Consider the following 11,322-nt stretch of genomic DNA (forward strand, 5'->3'; position numbering starts at 1 on the left):
GCGGAAGATAAAAGGAAATATAATCCTACGTTCTAAGTTATAAGAACTGAACACAATGTTAACAGGGTTCGGCCAGCCAAGAGATAAAAGGCAGGCAGAGAAGGAGCCAAGAGCTTGCTTCAGCTCTGAATCTGGAGTCACGGTTATACAGCACTTTATCATGTACACACAAACTGGTCTTCACAATACGACTGACTCAGGAGGACAGGAAGTCACCAATGTCAGCTTGCCGGACTGGAATCATGACTAAAACCTATGACACATCCTCCTACCTCCTGAACCGGTGACTGAAAGCCTTTCTTACACATAACTGAGTACACAAAGAAATGTGCTTCAGCAGGCAGTTGTTTATTCAATCAATAATCAAGTCACATTCCAGGATACAGTCCCATGCTGTGTTTAGCAGAATCAATCAGCTTCTTGATACAAAAATGTTCATTGGAAGTAAGAATAAATTACCAAGCTAAGTGGTGGTGGGGCACGCCTTTAATCTCAGTACTCTGGAAGCAGCGGCAGGCAGATCTGGTCTACAGAGTGAGTTTCAGGACAGCCAGGGCAATACAGAAAACTCTGTCTTGAAAAAAAAAATCACATACCCACCCCCCTCAAAAAAGAATAATTTTCCAAAGACAACTGTTTTAAGAACATTTCCCGAACCAAAACTTTAATTAATAATTGCTTAGGCCAGGCAGTGGTGGCGCACGCCTGTAATCCCAGCACTTGGGAGGCAGAGTCATGTGGATTTCTGAGTTCGAGTCCAGCCTGGACTCAGAGTGAGTTCCAGGACAGCCAGGACTACACAGAGAAACCCTGTCTCGAAAAAAAAAAATAGCTTAGGACAAGACAGACAATCATTTTTATTGTATTTATTCACAGACTTCAATCTTATAGCTGGGTACTGAGTTTCTGGGTATTTTATCATAATCAAAAAGTTTACCATTTCCAGCATTAATGGCTCTACTATTCATATACTTTGTTCCTTAATCAACTCTTTAAATAAATTGCCCTTCTATTACTTCATACTCAGAATTTAAGCTAATTCTTCTGCAAATAGGTCAATCAGTTCCTGTACTTAGTCAAGATGATTTACTTTCACACAACAATTATTTTATAAAAATGGCATTATTAGGCAGCTGGGAAATTGATTAAAAGAAAATCTGGAGGCCAGCCAATTGAATAGTACAGCACTTTAGTCACATTTTATCAGATTTGTCTAAATGTCACTAAGAAAACAGACATCTGCTTGGTATTTGTGTACAAAGTTGTATAGGTAGAAGAGAGTACCTACCTGCAAAAGCAAGGCTTGGTAGGAGGAAAAGGTGAGCAGTGGTCACAAGAGATGTTCCACGGGTGATGTGAAAGATTTGAATGTAATCGCCAAGAAAAGATGACACACTGAATGGTTCTGGGTACAAGTATGAAAACCACGCCAACTTAAGGAAGTCTTTCTGGACATACAACAAAAAGACAAAGAGCTCAGAACAGTGAAGCCTGGCGGGCCTACTGAAAGATTCTCAGCCCACTACTTCCTCTGGATGACAGGAGTAGGACTTGGACTTCGATGGCCACATCTCTTCCTAAGTAGTGAGCAGTACTGAGCACCAAAAGGAAGTGCTACTGCGTCTCACTCCTAGAGACTACTCTCTACCCATAATGCCTGGAATCCCATAATGTTCTGGGTCCACTTACAAGACAGTCTATGGACCACTAGGACTAAAGGGGAGATGAATGGCTGGAACTGAAGCATAGTAAGGGGCTGTGCAGGCAGCCCTGACATTAGGCCACAGGATACTTGCTCTTCCCACCAGATTGCATTATAGCCAGGAGGCTGCAGCATCTGAAGGGGAGATGTCCCACAGTGACCACGCTCTGAAGCATAGCTGCATTCCTAGATCAGGTGCCATCAGTCAGAAGTCTCTGTGGCCCTCAGTTGAGGCCTTTCTTAGGGCCTTTGACATCCACTTCCTGGAAGCTGGGGAATATGAAAGACTTGGTTCCGAAGTCTCCCTCAGCCCGTTTCTACTCTTGTCTTATTTATCTGTCCTTAGCCTGCCCTGGATCCATAAAACATCCTAAGGGCCACCACCTCTGTGCTGAGCTGCCCCACAGCAAGAGCTTATACTTTCATAGGTTCAGCCTCTTGCTTATCCTAATTCAGCCAAAAGGTTTAAGAATTTTATTTTAACTCTTTAAAAACCTGACTACTCAGAAACTCTTTCTCTAGCCCAGGGTCTAATATAAGCAATAGAATATCATTTTGCACCAAAAGGTAATGGGGGGCTGACACATGCTACAACATGAATGAACCTTGACACCTTACAGAATGGATCAGCAGCCAGCATGCACATCAGCGGCTGACAGGAATGACTACTGACTGTCATATACTACTTTATAGAATATTAAAATATTTTAAAATTAGATTGTGGGAATGGTTGTACATCTCTGTAAATACAATAAAAAGTACTGAACTGCACACTTTAAGTGAGTCAGTGTTATAGTGTGCAAATCATTTCTTGGTAAAGATGTGTTATGAACTAAACAGTCATGCTTAGGACACTAGTGAGTTGGGGGAAAATATGGAGAAAGACTAGATTACAATGTTTTCTGGGAAAGAGTCTAAATGATTATGTAATCCAAAGACACTGAAGGATTCTGAAAATCAGACAGGCATGCTTTAGGGGAAAAAAACATGTTGACAATTACAAGAATGGCGTGGAGCAGCCAGAATCCAGGTAGAAAGACTAGACTAGAGATCTAATGGTCTACTTCAAAGTTTTTAAATGAAGGTGAAAAAAAATTTTTGGAGAACAGGTTTCATGCATTAATCTGTCTAACCTCAAGCTCTCAAGGTGGGGGAACCTTGACCTTCTGGTCCTCCTGTCTCCTACTCAGGTGCTGGTATTACAGGCGTGCACGGCCATGCCAGGTTAATGTTGTGCTGGGAAGCAACCCAGGGCTTTGTGGGCATTTGGCAAGTACTCTACCAGCAGAGCCTGCCATCTCCAGTCTGCCCCCAACAATTTTTTTAATAGAAAATTTGGAAATGAAGAGGACTAGAGCCAAGACAGGTAAGAAATAGGACAAGACTTTAGTTAGTATTACTTTTAGTGTAGAATATTATCTACAAAAGCTTTCTGTAAAAGGGAAACTGTGTGTGTGGAAACCAATTAGCACACTAATGGATACACTTTATTACATAAGGCCAATAGAGAGAATTACAGAAAGTAATCGAGTCTAAGGACTAGATTGTATGAAATCCTTTACTAACTGGCCTTTTAAAATAGCAACTCTCTTAATCTGACTTAACTAACAGAGGGTTTGTCTTTAAACATGTCAGATTAGGGTGTGACATTGCACAGTTTCAATTCTAGCATGACAGAAGCAAGAAGCAGGTGGATAGACCTGTGTGAATTCAGGCCATATTGGCCTACAAAGGAAGTTCCAGACCAACCAGAGATATATAGTGAAACTGTCTATAAATCAATATATAAATATAAATTAAAATTAAAACCATCAGATTATAATGCCAAAATTTTCCTTAAATGTGTCAGATTAGCAACATATACATAACTCCATTTTCAAGTAGAGAAAAGCAATGAAAATATACTCCAAAGTATCTTAGCAATGGAGTCAGTTTATTTCCCAAACTAACCCACAAATTATAAGCATTCAGACTGCTACATAGAATTACAAAAAAGCTTTACTTCCTATTAAAACACTTAAGAAAATATATCATCGTCTTTAATTTTCAGAAACAACTCATTCTTATTATAAACTACATATAAAGTGCCAGATACATTCATAAATATCTCACCTTAGGTTTTCTAGGCAAACTACCAAGAAACATCTAGAGCATAAGTCCTGGGTTGGGCAGACACCTAAAATGAAGAGGGGGGAAAAAAAAAGACATGGTCAATAAAACTAAGTCTGAGCTAGCATCTTACTTCTTCACATAAGGAAACTTTAACTTGATTATTTACTCCCAAACTCTTTTGTGATCACAATGTTCTTTAGAAGACTGAACCAAGTCCAAAATTCAGAGCTCTCGAGTCTGGTGAGATGAGTCAGAGCTTGTGCTGGCTAATTTTCTATCCACTTGACACAACCCGTAGTCATTTGGGAAGAGGGGACTTCTGATTGAGAAAATGCCTCACCAGACTGGTCTGTGGGCAAGCATGTGGTGCATTTTCATCATTGATAATTGATGTGAGAGGGCCCAGCTGACTGTGAATAGTGTGACACTAGCTGGTGATCCTGGAGCTATAAGAAAGCAGGCTTGAGCAAGTTATGGGGAGTTAGTAAGTCACTCTTCTTCCATGGCTTCTGCTCCAGCCCCTGCCTCCAGGTTCCTGTCCTGGATTTTCTCAGTGATAGATTTATAAGATATAAGCTTAAAAGCTATAAAGATCCTCTCTCAAAATAAAACGAGAAAGAAATGCCGGACTTTCTATTGCCTTTGATGATTTAATGCTATGTTTTGGTTGTTCTGAGCTAGGAGTTGAAAAGAGCCTCGCACATGCTAAAGTCAGCACTCTACCTCTGAGCTACATTCCCTATCTTGTTTATTTGATGTTAATGATAATCCTCAGCATTAAGGCTGTGTGAGTGCACATGCGTGTGCATGCTGGTATGGTTTAAGAAGTGTGTTGTGTGCCCTTACCAGCACTCTGCTCTCTTCCCTTAAGAGAGGGTCTCTCACAGAACTTGAGGCTCACAGGTAGCTGGCCAGTGAGCTCCAGGGATGCATCTGGTTTTGCCGGCATGCTAGGGTTACAGGTATGTTTGTGGCCATGATCTGTTCTTTTATGTGGAGGCCAGGGATCTAAACTCGGGTTTTTGTGTTAGTTCGCTATGTCTAAGTGTTTCTATTGCTATGATAAAACTGTATTAGCTCAATCGTCAAAAGTCAAGTCAGCAATTGCCTCTGTCCTAGCACTATTGTGGCCATCGTCTCCACAAAAACAAACAAACAACAGAAACAATCTGAAAACTCTGAAGTGCAAAAGTAAGCCAATAGCATATTATTTATAAAATTTAAATAAAAAAGAACATTAAAAGTCCTATAAATATTAAACACAATTCTATTTTATACTGGCAAAAAAAAATTAAAATGAGCTAGCATCATCTTTTGTCAATGAAGTTAGAGTTGTTTTTAAAATATTGGCCATTTATGCAGCTCCAGACCATCTTAAGCATCAAGGCAAGATGACTTGATGGCTCAAGATACATGCTGCCAAGCCAAGTTCAGCCCCTGGGATCTCAAGAGAGGAAGCAGAGAACTGACTCCCAAACGTTGTCCTTGACCACACACATTCACAATGTCATGCTTGAGCTCCCTAGCATAAATAAATACATGTAAAACAAACAAACAAACAAACAAAAGACAACCCTTTTTAGCTCACAGTAAGTCTGGGCTTTAGACCTTTCAAGTTCAGTATGACTGTGTTACTACTAACTGGCACAGGCGTGAGGCATCTCTAGGTATAAACTTTAAGCCACGACACAACTAGGCGAGCAACACATTTCCACAGAGATTACAGAAGCAACTGATGGTGTGCATGAAATCTGTGGGGATGATGGCTACCTGAAGGACAAAAAAAAAAAAAAAAAAAAAGGGCTCTCCTGTTGATATAAATAGCAGATACAAAAATAAATAAATAAATAAAATTTGTTGTAATAAGCCACAGAGATTTGGGGGATTGTTTGTTACTCCAACATAATATAGGCTGTTCTGACTGCTACAAAATTAAATAATTTAATACACTATAATATATATTAGAATAATACATATTATGGCTATCTTTGTGTACTGTTCTTGATCGTGTAAAATAGTAAAAAAATCTTTCTGGAAAGCAATTTGTAACAGTCAACAAGAACCTTAAAAAGTTCAAATCCTGGGGTTAGGAAGCTAGCATGGGTTCTTACCCACTAGCTCTGCAGGCATGAGGCCCCAAGCTAGAATCCCCAGCAGCACCCACATAAGGCTGACATGGCTCCATGTGCCCAGAGGCCAGCATAGAGGGGCAGAAACAGGCAAATTCAGAGCTCACTGCCTCAGGGTAATTGGGGGGGGGGGACCCGCTCAGGCCTTCCTATGCATGTGCACTGGCACATACACCTGCATACTCATATGCATTCTCTATATATACAGACAACGAACACTCGAAATTCAAACCTTTAAACCGATGACTTCTCTTCCAGATTTTCTTCTAAATAAGCAGTAGGGTGGGAGATGGGGAAAGGAATGGGTAAGGAGAATTAATCAATATTGAGGATGTATAAAAAAAAAAAAAATCCTATGGTGACCTACCACTTCATAAGTTAATTTAAAAATATAATTAAAAAGAAAATGGAAGTATCCCACACGGACAGATAATGCTGCTTCTAGACGCTGTAGGTTATTAGACAGAAATCCCAGTGCTGCATATGGGAACTTTCCTGAGTTGTTGGTCAGGGAGGTTCATGACGATCCCAAACAATTCAGGCTCTTGGTTTCCATTGCTCTTGCTTCCCCACCGGAAATAGATGATAAGGCCCTACTGATGAAGACACCAAAAACACCAGGTACTACTTTTACAAGGCGGGGAAATTAAACTGGAACTGAGCTGGAAGCCTCTTTCTTCCCTGCTGGCTAGCTTTCACGACACTAGTGGGCTGCTGGGGGAGAAAAGTCATCAAGTCTTACTCAGCCGTGAACTGTGCGTGCTACAATACCAACCTATGAGACAAGAGGTACTCACGGGTACAAGAGGTATGACTGTCATCAACTCTCTGATTGGATCTGAGGCCTACTCTGTGGGGAGGAAATCATTATTTGACACTGTAAACATATGGTCAAAAGCCCATAGCTGGGAAGGTCATGGGCCCTACAAGGAACCAACTACACATGTTTGGCTAAGTAACATTTATCAAGCTGCCCTCTAAATATTTATGTTTATACACACAGGTTAGTGCTGAGCTCAGCCTTGGTCAGAAAAGGTTTTGCACTGGGAAGCAGTAAATACAAAGACTTGAAGTGATAAGAATACATGACCCTAAACAGGACATCTATGGGCTTAGATATCGCAGAAGTGGTAGCAGAAAGAACAAAAGAGATGAAGGCCGGGGTTGGGGGATAGGTGAGGTAGGGGTAGGGGTACGGTGCAGGTCATAGCATGGCTATTGAGCCCATGAACTCACTGAGTTATGGTTAACTGCACAAGACCTATTGTGTGGGTCCTGGGAATCGAACTCTGACCCTCTAGAAGAACAGCAAGTGCTCACCATGGCCAGAACAGGGTGCTGGAAGATGCTTCACTTGCATACTCAGGGGCTGCATGCTGTGTGTGTGTGTGTGAAGTTTATGTGGTCAAACAAGGAGTGAAGCCTGATATCTGTCAGGATGATAAATCCTTACTAGGATTGATGGCGGGGCAGCTGGCTTCTTAGTGTCAGGGTGGGAGCGGGAAAGGAGTTAACTCCTGCCGTCCTCATCTGAGGTATTCAAGGTTAAAGTTCTCCTGACCCTTCCTCCGTGATCCCGGTCCATTACAGTCCCGGTACATTACATATAGGTAAAAGATACATTAAAAACAAAGGAAAAAGAATATATAGTATAGACATTCTGTGTCCACAAAGCTTCAAATTATATCTGATCCTTTACCAAAAGAATTTGCGCTTCTGAACTGAGTATATCACAAAGAGATAAAACAGGAGCTGGAGACATGACGCAGCAGTTAAAATCACTGGCTGCTTTTTCAGAAGTCCTGGGTTCATTTCCCAGAACCATCATAGCAGGTCACAACCATTTGTAACGCCACTCTCAGGGGAATCAGGCACTCTCTCTTGGTACTGCATGTATGTGGTGCAAATACATACAAGCAGGCAAAACACCCACATATAAAAATAATAAAATTTTTCATGTAAGTAAACATGTAAGTAGGCAAGTTCCCAGCTAAATGTAGATACAAGCAAGGTTATTTGTGAGTTAGTTAACACAGGAGCATACAATTAACATGGGAATGAATATCAAGGAAAGAACACCAAGATTGTGGAACCAGACCAGGCCAGAGACCCTGGGCTGACACTATGTTCCTATAAGGGGGGGAGGGGGCAGGTTACAGGAAAATCTTCAAGTCTACTGTTTCACTGATGTCAGGGGACAAGATAATAAAACCAGAACCAGGTTCTATGACATTTTGACTTTGCTGTTTTGCATACAAATACAAATTTCTGGACATTCTTGTAATACTGGGCAGAAGTAGGGAACCCACAGCTACCACACTTTCCTAAGATCGAGAAAGTAGCACAGAAACCAAGGCCTGGAACACTCACCCAACAAAGGCAGGCCCTGGCATCAACACCTGCAAACACTCAATCATCATGGCTCCAGATGCCTAGACTCCAGCACCAACAGCAAGGGCAATATGCTCCCACCACAACCCAGTAACTCTACTATGGTAGGCCCTAAAAAATGCAATATAGCTGAAGAGCAAGACAAGAGCTTCACAATGCCAGCTATGGATGTGTTTAAGGACCTTCATGAGGATACAAACAAACTGCTTACTGAAATTTGTGAAAACACAAAGAAACAATGGAATAAAATAATGAAAACAGTTGAAGACATGAAAGTAGAAATTGAATCACTAAGGAAAACCCAAACTGAAATAAAAATGAAAATGAAAATTTCAAAGTCAAATAAAAACCTCAAGAGGTTAGCCTCCCCAACAGAATGCAAAACATGGAAGAGAGAATCTCAAGCACTGGCGATAAGATAGAAGGAATGGATGCCTCAGTCAAAAATATGTTAGAGCTAAAAACTCAAGACTGGCAGTGGTGAATGTCTTTAATGCCAGCACTCCGGAGGCAGAGTCAAGTGGATCTCTCTAAGTTCAAGGTTGGCCTGACCTTCAGAGAGTGTTCCAGGACAGCCATGACTACCCAGAGAAAGCCTTTCTTAAAAAGCAAAACAAGAGTCTAAAAATTCCAAGGTACAAAACATCCAGGAAATCTGGGACAGTATCAAAAGAAAAAAATCTAAATAATAAGAACAGAGGAAGGAGAAAAAAAAAAAGACCCAGGCCAAAGGCACAGAAAATATTTTTAACAAGAGAAGCAGGTGTCTCTTAAGCTACATAAAGTATAACAGTACACCAAAAATACCAGAAAAGAAATTCCCCATGTCAAGTAATACTCAAAACTCCACATGTGCAGAGCACAGAGAGGCGTAAAAGCTGCAAGGAAAGACGACCAGTGACGCATAAAAGCAGACCCACATGCTAACCCGACGCTTCAGCGGACTCTCCACAGCCAGAATGGAAAGCATCACAAGTCCTCTTTCCCAGCCTACCCATGAACCAGGAAAGACTGTGCAAAAAGTGGATGGGATCACCCCACATCTCCACTTTCGAGTATATTAAAAACAAAGGCATATTTCTGAAACATTGCACTGAATGTAAACTAGCAAAAACAATCATTTGAAAGTAACAGTAAGGGCTGGTGAGATGGCTCAGTGGGTAAGAGCACCCGACTGCTCTTCCGAAGGTCCGGAGTTCAAATCCCAGCAACCACATGGTGGCTCACAACCATCCGTAACAAGATCTGACACCCTCTTCTGGAGTGTCTGAAGACAGCTACAGTGTACCTATATATAATAACTAAATAAATCTTTAAAAAAAAAAAAAAGAAAGAAAGAAAGTAAAAGTAAGTGTGGTAGTTTCAATGAAAATGGCCTCCACAGATTCATAGGGAATGGTACTACTAGGAAACATGGCCTTGCTGGAGTAGGTGTGGCCTTGTAAGAAGTGTCAAGTGTGTCACTGATGGTGGGCTTTGAGGTTTCAAACACTAAAGCCAGGCCCACTGTCTATCTCTCTTTGACTCTCTATTTCTCTGTTTGTCTGTCTCTCTTTCTCTCAGCCCCTCTCCCTCTCAAGCTCTCCCCCCCCCTCCCTGCTACCTGCTGATATGGATGTAGAAATCTCAGCAACATGTGTGTCACCATGCTTCCCACCATGACAATGGACTCAACTTCTGAACTGTAAGCCAACCCCTATTAAATGTTTTCCTTTGTAAGAGTTGCTGTAGTTACAGTGCCTCTTCACAGCAATAGAAACCCTAACTAAGCTTGAAAATATTGCAGATTCTAAGTTGAAAGTCTTAAAGACATTCTTCATCAGTGGGCTTTGGTTTTACTGGTTCTACCTTAAGAGACATACAAACACCAATCATCATCATCATCATCATCATCATCATCATCCTGTCGCCAACCATGACAATGACACAGATCCTGATCACATCATCTTGCAGTTCTTCCACCAATACCTTTTCTGCAGTTTGACAGCACTTGTTTCAAAATGACAAATATTTGCATCTGTATCTGCATCTGCTTGACCATCTGAGTTCTCTTCCTTATCCACACTGACTCTCATGCCAACCACCTCATCTACTTGATTGTGCCTGCTGAAGTCTTCCATTACTACCAGCAACAGCACTTGAACCTGAATACCTGCAGACACTTAGGCCATGGCAGCTGGCAAGGGTCCAAAATAAATACTTTTTTTTTTTAAGTTATCAAAACCCTTAGACTTACTATGCAAATTACCAGTATTCAAAGTAGTTGAACCACTTCTGCTTGAGTTCTGAGCCTTTATTAACATAAAAATGCAATACACCTGCAAAATCAAACAAACCCTGTGTGTTTAAGGTTGAACTATTCTTTTATAACATTAAGCACATTAAAAGAGCTAAGACTTTTCACATGCTGAATACTTTGGTTTCCTTTTCACTCAATTTATTCTACAAACAGTAACAACTGATATTCCATTCAATCTAATCTAATTCAATGCTATTTAAATATGTGCTTAATAATATTATGATACACATTTCATTGAATAGTCTTTACTAATTAGACTATTGGGAAATAAATGATAAGTAATGTTGATAAATAAAAATGAAACTTTCAGAAAACCTAAAACCACTCCTATTCAAAATCATCTTTGAAACAAACCATTAGCAACTCAAATCTTTGTTACCTTTAACACTAGATATAAACACACACCAAGGCAACCATTTTTACTGCAGTTTCAAGAGAAAACTTTTTTATGTTTTTTTTATTAGCTATTTTCTTTATTTACATTTCAAATGCTATCCCAAGAGTTCCCTATACCCTCCCCCCCCACCCCTGCTCCCCTACCCACCCACTCCCACTTCTTGGCCCTGGCATTCCCCTGTGCTGGGTCATATAAAGGACCAGCAGTAGATGCCAGTTCCCACACAAGGATTGGTGTTCTTTTGTCATATTTCATCAGATCTACCTGAAACACTCTCTCTCTCTCTCTCTCT

General features: G+C 40.8%; 1 protein-coding gene across 8 annotated transcripts in view; it reads right to left on the reverse strand.

The window, feature by feature from the left end:
* The window catches only part of Peak1 (pseudopodium enriched atypical kinase 1), a 217,288-nt gene that overhangs the window by 165,838 nt on the left and 40,128 nt on the right, over positions 1 to 11,322 (reverse strand). For 6 of the 8 annotated variants that reach the window (XM_029543521.1, XM_029543520.1, XM_029543515.1 and 3 more), the window contains 2 exons: positions 3,815 to 3,878; positions 1,289 to 1,448 (listed from right to left, as the gene is read on the reverse strand). The gene's annotated coding sequence lies outside the window, so the exon portion shown is untranslated. The remainder of the gene's footprint in view (positions 1 to 1,288; positions 1,449 to 3,814; positions 3,879 to 11,322) is intronic. The other 2 variants (XM_029543522.1, XM_021207022.2) reach the window with 2 other exon arrangements.

The sequence above is a fragment of the Mus pahari genome, chromosome 10 (assembly GCF_900095145.1).
Source record: "Mus pahari chromosome 10, PAHARI_EIJ_v1.1, whole genome shotgun sequence".
Taxonomy (NCBI): Eukaryota; Metazoa; Chordata; class Mammalia; order Rodentia; family Muridae; genus Mus; species Mus pahari.